General features: G+C 30.1%; 1 pseudogene; it reads right to left on the bottom strand.

Annotated features, from left to right (window-relative positions):
- Nucleotides 1–3,026: 3,026 nt before the first annotated feature.
- Nucleotides 3,027–13,466, bottom strand: LOC101494317 (anthranilate synthase alpha subunit 1, chloroplastic-like; annotated as a pseudogene).
- Between the last annotated feature and the right edge of the window lie 1,575 nt (nt 13,467–15,041).

Here is a 15,041-nt window from a genome sequence, read left to right as displayed (position 1 = left end):
TATATATATATTAATTATAACTTAACAAATATCTCAAAATATCTAGATATTTGTTAAATTACCATTTCACCCGAAACGCATTAAATTATCCATAAAGGATTCACCGCAGTTAATTTCAATTTATTTATCGACGAGAAATTTTAATTGGCATCAAAATATATTTTTGATTATAAAACTCCAAAATATTATTAACTTTGGCTTAAAAGCCTCCGAGCCAAAATCCAAAATACACAAAAATACATAAAGGGTACTTAAAAATTATGGGTCTTACATCCAACGATAATATCCTCAACAGATACTCCTTCTATCTATTTAAGAAAAACTCACTCAGTCCATTACCAGTGTAAGCGAGAGAGAGAGAGAGAGAGAGAGAGAGAGAGAGAAAGCCAATAACACATCAAAAGAAAAAGATGAAAGAAATATCCTCTCAATAGAGTGTTATTAGAACTAATGTAAATCAGTCAGAGTGTTTTCACACACTTGTACTAATATATGTCTTGATATGTAGCGTCCTCTCAATGAGAGTTAGAATCCTAGAAATAAACTTTGTGTCAATTCAGACACAAACTAGAACTGATGTAAATCAGCCGGTAGTGGCAACAACTCTCTCACCCCTAAGAGGTACATGAAAAGGTGCAACGACTCTCATTAACCTCAGAAGCAGGATGCCAAAATGTTGAAGACGGTTCTAACGACGAAAGTCTAGAGATGATAGAGAAAAATACTTAAAGATTGAAGAGGTAGAGTAAAAAAATACTTGTATGCTATTTTATTGAAATCATGGATTAATTCCTTGACTGTACTGAGGTCAAATCTCTCTATAAGGGGAGGACTAGATGTAGCAATAGATTATTGTGAATTAGTATTAAAATATACGCGTCTCCCTTATTTCCTTCTATTTCTCGCATCCTAGTTCTTTATGATTCAATCTTATTCTATCTAAAACTATTTTATAAAAGTAAGTTGAATATTTTGATAAAGAACAACTTTTTGTAAGGAAATCGAAGTATCTTTCAGAAATGGAAAACGCTATTCAAACCTCTATTTCTTGTGTGTTTTCGGCACTTTAATGTTTCATCCTTGCTAGTCGTTCATTATGCTCTTAGGTAAGGTGGGATTGTCTCCAAACGGAAATGACTAAGGTACAAATGAGTTATGTGATGTCACCTTCTACATTAGGTTGTGGTTGATCGAGATCTTCGAGCATTGTCGTCATATCGATGGAGGGAGTGGTCGTCCATCCATCCAATTGGGTAGTTTGTTGAGGTTTAATCGTCATGTTCGTCATTCTTGTGATGCTATTCTCGGGAGCCATGAGTCAAACTCAATAATTCTCAAGGGTAATGGTGGGATGTAAGAGGAATTTAGGTTAGAACTTGTGTGTACTTTTATGACATAGAAAGGTCGATTTGTATAGGGGTGCCTCTTAGAGTTTCTAGAATGTTCTTATAATGGTCATTATAAATCAATAAATGATTGTTGGGATACCTTCTGATGCTAGACAAATGCCCATTTTCTTTGTGATAGGTGATCGCCATCTAGCGGCTATGATTATGACATGATTTCTAATGGGCGATCGTGATTAGAAGTTCAAGTGATCTAGCATAGACCATCACTTTGAATTTCATTCGGGTGAACAGCTTTCCCTAGATTCGAAAAGTTCTACAGTGTCACATATGGGATCCTGTCAAACCGACATTGTGTATGGCCTGAGCGGATATTAGTCCGGCCCATAACAAATATTGAATTTGGGTTTTCTACAAACTATTGAGTTGTATGTCATTTAAGTAGCTTTTAAATGATATAAACAACATTTTAAACTCTTAAAATTAGTTTTTCAAATGATTTTTTAATTTGTTTCCAATGAAATTTGTTTCAAAATGTGTGTGTGTGTGTGTTTAAGGTACAATAAAGTTTGAAAACTTCTATTTTTCTGTCGATTTTCCATAAAACATGGCAGTCTATTCCACACATCTTAGTGTGAATCACCAAAATGACTGTGATCATTTTATAAGATAAGTTTTGATCATGACCAAAATCAATGTTCCAATTATTCTTCCTTTAATGAAACACCATGTTCCAATTATTCCTCCTTTAATGAAACACCATCATCTTTTGTCATATCATTTTCAATCACTTAACTTAACACATATAAAAGAAATACAATTTTAATAAAAGGGAAGTGTAATATCATTCAAAACATACTCAAGGAATCATGCATAGAAGATTTAAGCATTATTTTGGCATTTTGAGTAAATATCATAAGCATGCGAAAATCAAAGCAGAGTTGGGCTAGGCTGATAAGTGACAACTCACAACGACAAACTTATAAGATTCTTTCACGACATTTATCACTAAAAGTAAAAGTAAAAAATTGTAGGTAAAGGTCAATAGTACTTTGAGTGACACTCAAATTTAGTGTCAATTATAAGGGGGCGTCCTGCTACACTTTGAGAACTATCACTACATGTTCTGAGGATTGTCACTACATGTTTTTGATTTCTACCTACAATATTGACTGTCACTAAAAACTAGATAAATATAAATAAAGAATTGATCTATTCCTACGGTATTTTATGTCACTAAAACCTAGGAAATATATAAACAAAGAATTGGTCTATTTCTACGGTATTGTCTGTCACTAAAACGTATTATTATTTATTAAATTAAATTTATTTTATCCCCCTACTAATTGTAATTCTAAATTATTAATACCAGTAAATTAAATTTAAAATTTATTTTATTTTTATTAATTAATGCCATTAAAACATACAATAAAATATAATTTAATTTTACTAATTCTATTAAATAGTTACTATTTAATAGAATCATCACAGATTTATAATAATTAATTGAAAAATACATGAAGAGTATGTAATATTGATAATTGAGAGACACGGAGGACCCAAACCATTGATACTAAATAGTTACTACTATCTAAGTTTGTTGTAATTGCATTTTATTTCTCATTCAAAATAATATGTGCTGAAACTGGATTTTGTTTTGACCTGATAATAGTTCTTATCCTATTTATCAACAAATGTAGACTATGCCAAGTCGATGGATCGAGCAAGAGCAACAACTTTGTTTTGACACTCTTGGTGCTCATCCGCAGGGTCGTTGTCAGCAATTATACCAGCACCAGCTTGAAGGTACGCAATCCACTCGCATCGTTGGTTTAGGTCTTTGTATGAGTACATTGTGTCGTACCTTGTTCCGGTTGGAAATACTATTGTCCTCATAGCTAGAGCAATGTCCATGTCGCCTGAGAAAGAAATGTATCCAAATCCTCTGCTATAAGGTCCTCGCATTGCCAACTCCAATTCGTCGATTAATTGCATGGCCCTCACATGCATTTACCGGTTATTGCATAAGAATGAAGCTGAAGATTGAAATTGACAGTAAAATATATATATTTAAGGACAAAAAGGAGTAAAGAAAATTATGAACCTTTGGTGCTCAGCTGACAGTTCCAACAGGCAACACAGCGCAAAGGGTGTCCTAACAGGTCAAATGGTCTTGCAGCTCTCCCGTAACCTTTAAATATTACATGGAATTAAATATTATCTAGTATGCTGAATTTATTTGATAAATATTTTTTTATCTAAAAAGAAAAGATTATCACCGTTGAGCTTATGTGTAAGACATGGGAATAACTTTCAACATTCATAAGCTTCTCAACTTTAACATAACCACTTTTTGAGACCTACAAACATAATTTTTGTTAAGAGTGCAATATTTCTTTAAATATACAAAATAATAGCGTAAACTATTGCATAAGAACATAATGTAACTGGGTTAAAGTGAAAGTATATGACAAACCTTTCCAATGTCATTGTGTCCCAAATCAACCAGCATTACATGTTCTGCGCATTGCTTTTCATCTTTCAGGAGTTGCGCTGATAATTTTTCATCTTCTTCTAGAGTCTTTCCCCTCTTACATGTCCCAGCCAATGGACGATTCACAATCTTCTTCTGTTCACGACAAGATCATGATAACTATTCACTTCTAATATTTTTTCCATTAAGATTTGTGATAAACATTCAAGTGACCAAGTAAGAAGTATCAATTAATTTAAAAATCTAACTATGTAGGAAAACATACATTCTTAATATGCGCAAGAATCTCTGGACTAGAAGCAACCAAAATACATCCCGTAGCCTGTTTACAAAAAACATGATCATCATCGAAACATGAAAGAGATGAACATTTACTTTACCAAATGAAGTATTTTTATATGTTATATAGAAATAAACCTACAAATAAGTCATATATGGACTTAGATTCACAACTCTCAATGCTCTATAGACTTCAAATGGATTAACAAATGTTCTTCGTTCAAATCTCTGAGTTAATACAATTTGGAAAATATCTCTTGCTTTGATATGTTCTTTTGCCTAAAGGACTGCCTCCTTGTATATATCACGACATTTATGTTCTTTTTCCTAAAGGACTGCCTCCTTTGATATGTTCTTTTTCCTAAATGTCGTGATAAGAGTCTATTGTTGAGCCTTAAGGCAAGATTGTTAGACCTTGGAGGTATTCGGGCGGGGAATTCCTAGATGACTTAGAGGTAGCCTTCCAAAATGTTGGGAGCTACCACGCAACACATGTTTACCTCGATTGTCGCTTATATGTGTCTCGGGTTGAGATGAGGGGATCTATGAGGACAGGGTCAATTTGAATTATCCGTCCACCGGGATGGTGGCATAGCATCAAGCCTCCTAACCAAGTACTTCAGAGTTATAATGGTACCATGTTGTAAAGTAGAGTCTAAGCTCATGCATAACATTGCATTTTCTTATGATTTTTTTGTTGTGATTGATGTGTTTCAAAAGCGATAATAATTTTCTTATATGATTTGATGTTATAGTGAAATGAATTGATTTTTCTTTACTCCTATAAAATAGTGCAATCACAATAAGCTTGATTTAACTATAAATTCTTATTTTAATTCCAAAAACTTACTAGTACTAAGGTTTTCATATAAAAAGTCATTTATAATTACATAACTAAAATATAAATAACAACTCTTAACTCCCGGTATCACCTATCGGAGTGGGGTTTCTCCCAAACTTGAACTTCAAGACTCGTTAACCTATAATAACGGTGATTTCCCAAACATAGGACCAAGCCAGACAAACACAAACAACGAAGGAGGTGAGTTTTGAAATCATGTTAATAGTATAATATAAGTAAGAAGAACATGCAAACAATTATAATACATTATATCATAACACAAACATTCTTCAAGGAAAAACATCACATTATAAAGTTAAAACCACTCAAGTAAAATTGATGTATTTCACTATAATATTAAGTCATCTAAGAGAAATTATTATCGCACACGATACCTATTAATCACAATGAAACAATCACAAGAAAATGCAATGCTATGCATGAGCTTAAACTCTACTTCACAATGTGGTATCATTCTAACTCTAACGTACTTGGTTAGGAGGTTTGATACTATGTCACCATCTCGGTGGACGAACAATTCAAATTGGTCATGTCCTCATAGATCCCCTCAACTCAATCTGAGACACGTATACACGACAGTCGAGGTAAACATGTGTTGCATGGTAGCTCCCCATATTTGGAGTGCTACCTCCAAGTCACCTAGGAATTCCCCACCCAAATACCTCCAAGGTCTGACAATCTTGCCTGAAGGCTCAATAGCAGACCGCCACGATCAGGCTCATTCAATTGTACTTCCCCGAAATCACTAGACTTGTCAGGCCCTACCAATATGATGACAATAATCTCAACTTCACAAATTCTCAATATTTATGTTCTCCCCTCGTTGGCATATGATACTCCATTAAGACTGTTATCTTAAAAACAAATTGAAATTACCACTATTTCACCAACTATAGGGTTACTTCAATATTCTCATCACAAATTCACAACACCACTATCATTAATCATATCTCATCACAATTTTATAGTATCACTATCATCAATCATACATCATCACATTGAATTATCTCAAATTTATAACGTCATTATTATTAATTATACATCACCATAATCACATAAACTTATCAAAATGAATTAACATTTTGTTATCACATCATATAAACCCATCTAATCAACACATATGCACCAAATTTATTTGACATCCCATATCACAATAATATCAAATATCATACATTTAACAAAATTAAATCAAATATCACAATAATATCAAAGGTCACACATTTAACGAAATTAAATCAAATATCACAATAATATAAAATACCAAAAATATAACGAATCAATCAATATCTTATAAGTATTTAGACGATTTCTCAAACACAGAAATCAATGAAAATTTTCAACAGCAACTGCAGATCGACAACGTACAGCGAGCGAATCCGAATAAACGACGAATTCACAAAATCGTTGAGACATGACTGGTAAATTATGCAGAGACTAAAAATAAGTGTTAAATAATTAATAATAATTTTAGGAAAAAAATTGGAGTCAAAACAATGAGAAAAAAATGCAGAAAAAGTCTCACCGACTTGTCGGAGTGCCAGAAGAGTCAAACTTCAACTTCCCCAAAAAATACAAATGAGTAGTACTTATTGAAGGTTTCAACGAGAGGAATCCAAAAATGATGTCAAATTTTTTTAGTGCTTATTTTTTTTGTTCTTTTTGTTTTCAATTGCAAATCAAGGGGTGTAGATGGCAGATGTACAAGTGCAGGAGTAAAATGGTCTGTAAAGCCCAACATAGGGGAGTTTAGTCTAAGGCAGAAATGGGGGTGTAATGAACAACTCGCATGTGTAGATGTAGAAAATATGGGTGTAAACAATTGTCTGGTCCAAAAATTCATTTTCTAGTATTTCTAAAAGTCCTTAATAAATAATTTATTTTACTGATCCACTCTAAACCTTTTCTCCAAAACACTCATTTTAACATAATTTTATTTTTCTTTAACATAGATAAATCTAATTTTAACCAAAACTCTCATATTCAAAATAATAAATATAAGTATTACTATAACATTTTTCAAAATAGTCACATAAAAATACATCATCATACCATAATAATTGTATGAAAATATAGAAACTTAATAGCAATATTGCTAATACTTCAAGATGATTATTTGTAAAATAAATAATTAAATAAGATATATTTATAAAAAATAAATAAATATAATTATGTGCATACTTAACATCAGTCAAACATACAAGAAAATATCGCATTAACTACGAACGCACATATACACGTAGAATCATCTAATATCTTATACTTTAAAATATGTACACTAAAATACTATTATTTATAGAAAAATATATAAAATATTATATTTGTTATTTATATCACTTATTTAGTCAAATATATACAAAATTAGTGTATCATAGAAAGCTCCCATATAACGAAAGTTAGTCACAAAATTTATCCACATATATTCTAAAATAGTTTTAAAGCCAAATTAATTATCTAAAATCCTATTTCACTAAGAAAATATTTATTATAAAATTTGGAGTGTTACAATTCTCCCCTCGTTAAAGAAATTTTGTCCCCGAAATTTGAAGTGAATAATAATCGAACTGATATTTAACTAACCACCCTCAAGATTCAAACTTTATTTATAAACATATTTAAGGTATTCACTACTCATTTAAGCCCAATATATCAAAAATCAATCATCTTAGCATCATAGACTAACATGACACAACGAATCATTTAGATAATCATAACTAATATTTCAATCATGAACGAAATACCACAATTACCCACTATAATTTACGAAGGAAACGAAACTTATAGATTTATTAACCACAAACTTACTACCTCAAGTTCAATGAAGCGAAATTATGCCAAATGGATTGATAACTTCAACTAACTACTCAAACAATGATTTTCTAGTTTTACTCTCTAAAAATCAAATAATATTATAAATTTCTCAACAAATTTCACTTAAGTAAAAGAGATAGAACAATATTTCAATGACTGCGTACCCTTAAGAATTTCATATGGAGACACACATAAGAATTCGTATCATGAATGATTTCTTAGAAATCAAGAACTAGAGTATATAACCATAGTGGAAGAGGACAAATATTTTCATATTTAACGTGGTTTGAGAGTGCGAAGGCGGCGCCACAACTCTTACTCCTTACTTCAAGTTAAAAATTCACTTAATTATACATTCACAATAATTTATTTGTAACTTACAAGTAGTAACAACGACACTTACATCAATATATAATCAATAATATGTTTGAAGCAATATAGAACTATTTCACTTTTAGATGTTCACGACTACTCTAACTCTATACACTAGTTCCCAACAATTAGAATACGTGAAACACAAATATTTTAATATTTACATAATCGTATACACATTAACATAATTAATTCAAAAATTAACACCAAGATTTTACGTTCATCTCATAACTCAAACGATGATTCTAACACATGTAACATATTCTTATAGAAGGCTAACTTCTCTAAATTCATCACACTTAAATTTTCTTTTGAATTAATCGTCACTTAAAAGTTACAACAAACTAAAGCAAAGATTTTCAAGTAACAGATAAGATAATTAATTATTTACTAGAATGTACAACACACAACCAAACCAAAGTGAATCAGGTAGGACATAAACCACTTTAAAGATTACACATTATTCTAAAAATTAATTTATAGACTTAAATTATTATAAAAGTAGCACTAATCATTGAGAATTCACAAAAACGTTGAGAATCCGAATAAACGACGAATTCACAAAATCGTTGAGACGTGACTGATAAATTATATGGAGCCTAAAAATAAGTGTTAAATAAGTAATAATAATTTTAGGAACAAAACTGGAGTCAAAACGATGAGAAAAAATTGCAGAAAAAGTCTCACCGACTTGTTGGAGTGCTGGAAGGGTCAAACGTCAACTTCATCAAAAAAATACAAATGAGTAGTGCTTTTTGAAGGTTTCGAAAAAGCAATCCAAAAATGATGTCAGATTTTTGAGACAACAAATGTGGTGATCGGAATCGGCCAAAAACAGCTCGTCCAAGGAAAGAAACGCAGCTGTTTCTAATTAAACGGAGTCACGATCGGTAAGATTGATACCAAAAATGGATTCAGTGGCCGATTTTGTGTGGGATAGAGATTGGGATCGTTTCAAAATAGCAAGAAATTGATGGGACGAATTTGAGAGGAATATGGTGTTGATGTGTGTTCTTCGTGCGGCTGTTACGTTCTATTGTTTTTTGTTCTTTTTGTTTTTAATTGCAGATCGAGGGGTGTAGATGGCAGATGTACAAGTGCAGGAGTAAAATGGTCAGTAAGACTGAACACAGGGGAATCCAGTCTGAGGCAGAAATTGTAACACCTCAAATTTTATAATAAACTATTTTATTAATTAAATATAATTTTAAATAATTAATTTAATGTTAAAATTATTTTATAATATATGTTGATAAATTTTGGGACAATTTTCATTATATGGGTGCTTTTCATTATTAGATTAAATGAGCGATATAAATAATAAATATTATATTTTATTATTTGATATATTTTTAAAAAATAATAGTATTTTAGTGTAATATTTTAAAGAAAAATATTTTATTCGATTTTACGTGTATATATGTGTACTCATTTAATGTAATATTTTTCTATGCATTTGACTCAGGTTGAGTATGCACGTAGTTATATTTCAATTATTTTATAACTATTTTCTATTTTTAGTATTTTTTTTTTTATAAATAATTATCTTGAGATAGAATTGATATTGTGTTTGATTTTGTTTATTTTTATATAATTGTTATGACATTGTGATTTTATATATATTTATTAAGATTTAGTAATTAATATAAAGTGTTGATGTTATATTTATTTATTTTATAATTTTAAATATTTTCTAACGATGGTAATAATCTAATGTAAGTATTTGGAAAAATAAGTATAATTATAATGATAAATTTGAATATGAGAGTTTTGGTTATTACTATATTTTAACAGATTAATTATTTTATTTTATAAAATATTAATTTTGAAATATTAATAATATTTTATTAATGAAATTGTGTTTTAAAATAACATAAAATAAAAATAGTGATAGTAAAATATAAAAGAAGACTAATGGGATTGACCCTAATCCCTAATTGTCTTAATAAATTAAAATAAAAGAAATAAGAGAGAGAGTTTTGCCAGCCGCCTAAGACCATGAGCAAACCAACAACAACCTATCGTTTGACACCGGTGATCGATGACTGTTCCATAAAACTTTCTCCATTTTCATCCAAATTTGAAAATACTATAATTTCTGGATTAAACATAATTTTCTGGATTTTTAACAACTCTAATTTCTTTCAAAAATACTCGATTTCTCCAATTGTAGAATTCTTTATTTTGTATCGTTCTTCTTCACCGTAAGTCCGATTTGAGTGAAACCAACGTCAAAACGACCGTATGAAAAGTGGCTATATTATCAACTGATTGGTTTTCTTATTTATGGTAAAGTTTCTTGACCGAATTTCGAATTTAGTTTTTAGAGTATCTTCTCATAATTTATTTTGACGTTTACCCATAAAATGTTGAGTTAGATCGATTGAAGGACAAAGAGTCAAAGAACAAAGACTGTTTTTTCGTGGAATCGTATGCATGTGTGAAAGCGTTAAAATAAGGTAAGGGGGGAGAGAGCGTTTGAATTCGTGAGTATAATACAATGTGAGATGAACGGGAAAACTGTATTTCCCAACGATTCATTTGTGGCTCGTTATGTACAACAGTAGCCCTTTGAGTGATAAATTGATTAATGTGAAAATATGAAAATTGTGAGATTAAAATATGGAATAGAAATATTTATAAGGTGTTGATTGATTTAATTTCGTTAAATGTGTGGTATTTGATATTATTATGATATTTGATTTCAAATGAATTTGATGCATATGTTTGATTAGACGAATTTATGTGATGTGATAATAAATATGGATGCATGGTATGATATATGTATGCAGGGTGATAATGCTGATTTTTTTATCGATAATAGTGATGTTATAAAATTGTGATGAGTTTATACGATGATTATGATTATGTATGATTAATGACGTTATAAAATTGTGATGAGAATATTGAAGTACCCCATATATGATGAAATAGTGATGATTTATAAAGATGGTGCTCTTAATGGAGTAGTCTAAGCTAACGAGTGAAGAAAATAAATATTGAGAATTTGTGAAGTGAATATTATTTTGTCATCATATAGGTAGGACCTAACAAGCCTAGTGATTCTGGGGAAGTACAACTGAATGAGCCTGATCGTGGTGGTCTGCTGTCGAGCCTTAAGGCAAGATTGTTAGACCTTGGACGTATATGGGTGGGGAATTCTTAGGTGACTTGGAGATAGCACTCCAAATATCGGGAGCTACCACACAACACACGTTTACCTCGACTGTCACGTATATGTGTCTCGGGTTGAGTTGAGGGGATCTATGAGGACAGAGCCAATTTAAATTGTCCGCCCACCAAAATGGTGGCATAGTATCAAGCTTCCTAACCAAGTACTTCAAAGTTAGAATGGTACCACATTGTGAAGTAGAGTCTAAGCTCATGCATAGCATTGCATTTTATTGTGATTTTTTTGTTGTGATTAATATGTATCGTGTGTGGTGATAATTTCTCTTAGACAATTTGATGTTATAGTGAAGTTTATTGATTTTCCTTGAGAGATTTTGACTTTTTAATGTGATATTTTTTTTATGGGATGTTTGTGTGATCATACGGTTCTATTATGATTGTTTGTGTGTTCTTCTTATTTATATTATACTATTAACATGATTTCAAAACTCATCTCCTTCGTTGTTTGTGTTTGACTGGCTTGGCCTTGCGTTTGGGAAATCGCAGTTGTTACAGGTTAATGAGTCTTGAAGTTCAAGTTTGGGAGGAACCCCGCTCTGATAGGTGATACCGAGAATAAGGGTTGTAATTTATATTTTCTTATTTAATTTGAAACGAATTTTTGTATGAAAACCTCAGAAGTACTAGTTATTTTTAGAATTAAACCAAGTAATTATACTTAAATCAAGCTTATCGAGATTGCACTATTTTAATGAAAAAAATTAAGTTTAAAGTGTTTTATTTTATTTTTGAGAAACGTGATATCCTAAATTAAAAATAAAAGTTTTTATTTTCTTTGATATAGATTTTTGTTTATCCGCTGCAAATTTTATAGAAATATGATATAAATTGTTACATATTATTTTGGAGTTTATGGTGTTACAGATATAGGGGTGTAATGAACAACTCGCAAGTGTAGAAAAGAAAAGCCCAACCAACCCAATTTAATGTGCATATGTAGAAAATATGGGTGGAAACAGTTGTCTGATCCAAACATTCACTTTCTAGTATTTCTAAAATTCATTAATAAATAATTTATTTTATTGATTCATGCTAAACTTTTTCTCCAAAACACTAATTTTAACATAATATTATTTTTCTTTAACATAGATAAATCTAATTTTAACCAAAACTCTCATATTCAAAATAATAAATATAAGTATTACTATAACATTTTTCAAAATAGTCACATAAAAATACATCATCATACCATAATAATTATATGAAAATAAAGAAACTCAATAGCAATATTACTAATACTTCAAGATGAGTATTTGTAAAATAAATAATTAAAATAAGATATATTTATAAATAAAAAATTAAATATAAGTATGTGCATACTTAACATCAGTCAAACATACAAGAAAATATCGCATTAACTACGAATGCACATATACACGTAGAATCATCTAATATCTTATACTTTAAAATATGTACACTAAAATACTATTATTTATAAAAAAAAATATATAAAATAATAAAATATAATATTTGTTATTTATATCACTTATTTAGTCAAATATATACAAAATTAGTGTATCATAGAAAGCTCTCATATAACGAAAGTTAGTCACAAATTTTATCCACATATATTCTAAAATAGTTTTAAAACTAAATTAATTATCTAAAATTCTATTTTATTAAGAAAATATTTATTATAAAATTTGGTGTGGTACAATTTTGGGGTTTACGGTGTCATAAGGTCGGCTGGCTTAGGAACTCTGGTTTCCAATTTGTGGAGTCTTCTTTGGGTAGGGGCATGTGGTGTTGATGTGGCCCTGTTGTTGACAATTAAAAAAGTAATTCCAACATCTCTACATTCATATGTCATGTGGCCCTGCTTACCACACTAGTGACCTCAAATAGGAGTAACTGAATCACCATTGTTACCACTATTGTTGTTCGAGACTTGACTCATGTTGTTGTTATTACCGTTACTAAATCCTCGTCCATTGGAGTTTCCTCTACCACCCCCATAACTATAACTATTTCCATTTCCTTTTTTGTTACCACTACTATTTCCTCTTCCAGCTGAATAATTGTATTGTTGATAATCCAGACGACTTCCAGATTTACTAGGACGAAAAGAGTAAGGTTTTCCTCTATTATGATGCATATGCCTCTTGTCCTTCATGGTTCCAGTGTTTCGGTAATGTGCCTTTTCAACACGACTGCCCTTCCCTTTATTTTGTTGAACTCATTGGGATTTCTTTCTCACCCCATTCATTTTAAAAGTTAGCAATCGAGGGTAGTTCTAGAGCAGCTTGATGTTGAAGGACTAATTCAACAATTGTAAACTATAATCTGTTGTATCTTATGAATCAAATTCAACAATTGTAAACTATAATTCTATATGTAGTTCAATTGTCTAAATTTGATTCTTGGTAATTATATTTTCTTACTTGCCTTTACATTATTGAGATGTATTAATTATAATGCAAAATTCTATATGTTTGGTATTAGGTTCTACATTTTATATATTTCATATAATATAAATTGAAGATTAAACAATGCGAACTGTCAAGCAAGAGATATTTCACCTTCATAAAACATACTATTTTACAAAATTAATTTGTTAACGGCCCCAAACCTAAGCAGCTACTCGAACGGCCCTATGAAACTTCGTTCAATTTTAAAAAATCCGACAATCTTTTTTCTTCCAACCTATTATGATAAAAAAAAATATATATCCCTTTTCAAAATTGACATAAACACTTCCTTACCTATTTCTCTAGGTCTGCATTTTCTATGATCTCTAACTAATATTACACATTACACGATATATTAAAATATTTTAATAAGATATATGTAACGTTGTCATAAGTTGACACCACTGGAACCACAAATTATAAAGTTATATTTGTCATTGCAACATTCGCATAAACCTTAAAGCTGTTCAAAATGGCAACCACTATTTAAAATCTTCAAGACTTCGTTTGTCATTTATCATGTTAAATACACATGTTGTGTTTCAACAATATTTTATGGCAAACCTTAAAAAGTACATGTCATCATCATATTAAATTTCACTGTGTTCAACATAATGCAACTCGAATTTGGACCTTAACTTGATCTTAACTTGTGAAAAATGTATATATATTTTTGGAATTCTTGTAATCTATTCTTCAAAGACAAAATTCTTCTTTATAAATTCATATTTAAAATATGATTCTTAACTGGAGTCTTAAAACGTGTATCGATAAAAATCATATTTAATAATTGCACAAAATGTATTCTGACTTTAAATCATTATTATCAGTTGTCACTCAAAAATCGATTGAACGAATGATTTTCCCATTCACTTCCTTCTCTTAAAAGTTGTTAGTATTTAAATTATCAACCTTATTATATTATCATCCCTTGTAAAATTTATCGCATTGATACTCGTGGTCTCTACACTTCTATATTAGAATTTATAATTTATCTTTACATTAACGAAAAATTAAATGATGACGGTCTATTTTTTATTTTTTATTTTATTTTTTTAACTAAGTCATTGAACTCAAATAGTGAATTTGGTTCAGTAATGGTTGAATCTGTCGAGAATACAAAAGTTAAAATCTCAGTTGTAACAAAACTTACCTCTTATTTAAACTCTAGATTATTAAGGTCAATTTTTATGCATAATCAAATAGTTTAAAAAAATATATTATTTTATTCATCATTATAAAAAATCTTTTTTTAAAATTTACATTCTTTATCATAATCT

This window comes from Cicer arietinum, chromosome 1 (genome assembly GCF_000331145.2).
Source record: "Cicer arietinum cultivar CDC Frontier isolate Library 1 chromosome 1, Cicar.CDCFrontier_v2.0, whole genome shotgun sequence".
Taxonomy (NCBI): domain Eukaryota; kingdom Viridiplantae; phylum Streptophyta; class Magnoliopsida; order Fabales; family Fabaceae; genus Cicer; species Cicer arietinum.
Note: the sequence above shows the minus strand (reverse complement) of the source record. Positions and strands in the feature narration are given on the sequence as shown.